This window comes from Cibotium barometz, chromosome 20 (assembly GCF_041138505.1).
Source record: "Cibotium barometz isolate CiBa-2024 chromosome 20, ASM4113850v1, whole genome shotgun sequence".
Lineage (NCBI taxonomy): Eukaryota > Viridiplantae > Streptophyta > Polypodiopsida > Cyatheales > Cibotiaceae > Cibotium > Cibotium barometz.
This window is the reverse complement of record NC_141065.1, coordinates 55,338,403-55,341,525: the sequence shown is the minus strand read 5'-3', so window position 1 is coordinate 55,341,525 and position 3,123 is coordinate 55,338,403.

Here is a 3,123-nt window from a genome sequence, read left to right as displayed (position 1 = left end):
ATGCTATAAAATCCTATATTAGGGTAAAATCATGCACAAATTCCAAATTTGGGCTCAAAATTTGAAGATTCTAAGTAAAAATGACTCAAATAATGAAATCATTGATTTTTATACCATAAAAACTCATAATTACATGGACATTTCTTTATTAGTGAAGATGGGTATGTTACAAGGACCATTCAGATTCATGGAGATCACTCCACATGACTCATTAAAAATTAAAACCCTTGATGGTATTAAAATGGAAGGATACATCAATGGAAGCAATATTGTGGACCCTTTTGACCAAAGATATGCTAGGCCAAGTACGCAAGAAAAGGCTAGAAAAAAAAAAGAAAGGAAAAAGCCAAAGATATGCTAGGCCACTTAAACCACTAGGAGGCCGCTTACATCAATCCTTCAAAGTTGATTTATCTCTATTAGGATCTTTTTACTTCAAAACTAATGAGAGTGTTCTATTATCTTAAATCAGACTAACTTGGGGATCTATTATCTTAAATTGTGCTAACTTGGTGATTTATGGTAGATAACTATTAGCTAACATACATGAATTCTATCACCCTAACTCAAGAGAGAAGAAGCAAATAGGGTGATTATTACATGTAAAGTGCTCAATGGACCTAATTGTTTGTGATTGACTTTCTCATGGTATATTGCATGTCTCAAGGGGATGAAACTCCATGGATATGGAATTGCATTGAAGAAAACTTGATACAATAATATTGCTTGGGAGTTTGTATTGAATTTCGTGGATGATGATAATGAATGGTGTTCATGTCAAAGAATCTTCTTGCCCTCCTTGTTACAAGGAATCATACGATAGCGGCTAAACCACTTCTCTTGAATCATGGAATTTCCATTAGGAGAGGGAAAGAGGCTAAGAGGAGTGTTAATTCCTCTTGTTTGAGCTCTTCCTCTATTCTCAATCCTCATAGGATAGTGGCCAAACCACTTATCTTAGATTGTGGAAGTTCCATTAGGAGAGAGGAAAGAGGCCAAGAGGACTCTCAATCCCTCTTATTTGAGCTCATCCTATACTCTCTATCCTCTAAGGTAACCTTTCCAATGGCAATGTAACAGCTAGAAAGCTTGAACTACTCTCCACTCCACTTGAATTTCCATTAGGAGAGGGGAAAGAGGCTAAGAGGAGTGTTAATCCCTCTTATTTGAGCTCTTTCTCTACTCTCAATCCTCATAGGATAGTGGCTAAATCATTTATCTTAGATCGTGGAAGTTCCATTAGGAGAGAGGAGAGAGGCCAAGAGGGGTGTCAATCCCTCTTATTTTAGCTCATCATGTACTCTCAATCCTCTAAGGTAACCCTTCCAATGGCAACGGTTAAGCTAGGAAGCTTGAATTAATATCCACACCACTCTAGCTCAATAAACATCCATACCACAAGCAAGTAAAAAGGTAAAAGCACAAGAGAAGAAGAACGATTTGTACCAAAGAAATCATTACTATCTTCCCGTTCAGATTATTAAAAGTTATATATATACACAAGGGCTTTGCTCGATCGTTGCCTAACTTAATAGGGTTCCCATAGCCTATCTCTATTCATACATACAAGCCTTATGATACATAATTTGAAATGCTTTAAGGCCAGAGGTGGGATTCCCATTATATAGAAAGTGTGAACAACCCCCTGCCTAGTCTTGCATTTGTACCTCAGAATCTGTGCTTCCACCTTAGCCTCAGTCTCCCTGTCTTCTTCTACATGGTGTTTACCTTTATCTGTTTCTTGCTGGGCACCCTTTTCTGCTTCGGTGTCAATCTCCATGATGATATTTCCATCTTCATCAATAGAGAACTTTTGCTTTTTTGGCCTGCATGGTCATCTCCTAGTATTTTATCTTTTTTGTCCTCTCTATCATTCTTGTCCTTAGGGGTGTTTTCTATTGGGAGCTAGCACCTATGGTTGTGAGTGGTGGTAGGAGCTGGTCCAAGGAGTTTGTAGCTCAGTATATTACTTGTGTGAGCAATGGTTCTATTCCCAAGTAAGGGTCTCTTCGGTTCTTAGTGCCAACATTCTTTTGATCTCTACATATATCATCTCTACCTAGATTTCTTTTTCTTGAAGGGGATAGGGGTACAAGTGAGCTCTGTTAAACTGCGTGAGTAGCCCTACATCCACTTGGGTTATTTGATGTGGCTTGTAAAAGTACAACTATGTGTAATACAATCTGTTGTATGGCATGACAAGATGTGGTAAGATAATGTCACGGCTTGTGCTTGTCTGTTCTAAAACATGCAACCTTATCTATTAGATTTTTAAATCTTTTGAAGTCCCACTCCATGGTGAATCATGAGAAAATTTCTAACCAATTCTTGTGTGAGCTTCACTAACCTCAATGGACCTAATGGGGCTATATGATAAATGTTTCTGTGTGGTTGTCAAAGGAGAGGATGGCTTGTCAACATTGTCCCAAGTCTATTCCCTAGAGAGGTAGCTCAAACGGTAGATGGTTTCAACATTGATGAAACTTTTGTTCACACAACTCGTATGACAACTATCAGGGTACTTGCCTTGGCTGCTCACAAAAAGTGGCCAGTCTTTCACATGAATGTCAAATCAGCATTTCTGAATGACCATCTCAAGGAGGAGGTATATGTAGCTCAACCACTAGGTTTTGAGATGCCCAGATCAGAAAACAAAGTTTACAGGCTGAAGAAGGCATTGTACGGGCTGAAACAGGCCCCCAAGGGCATGGTATCATAGGATAGACTAATTTTTAAAAAAGATTGCGTTTATAAGAAGTGCTTCTCATGCTAACTTGTATGTTCCAAAAAGTCATGGCAAGATTGTTTTTGGTTGTCTTATATGTAGATGACTTAAACATTTCAGGTGACAACAAGGAAGAGATGATCCAGAAGAGAATGGATATGCTGAGCCATGAGTTTGAGATGACAAACTTGGGTCTTATGCATTTCTATTTGGGGATTGAGGTCTGGCAAGAGTCAGGTAAAATCTTTATTTCACAGCAAAAGTATGCTTGGGAGATTCTCAAAGCATTTGGGATGACAAACTACAAGCCTGTATCTACACCAATGGAAGTGAACATGAAGCTTTCTACTGCAAAGGATTTTGCATCACTTGTTGACATAAGGAAGTACAAAAATTTG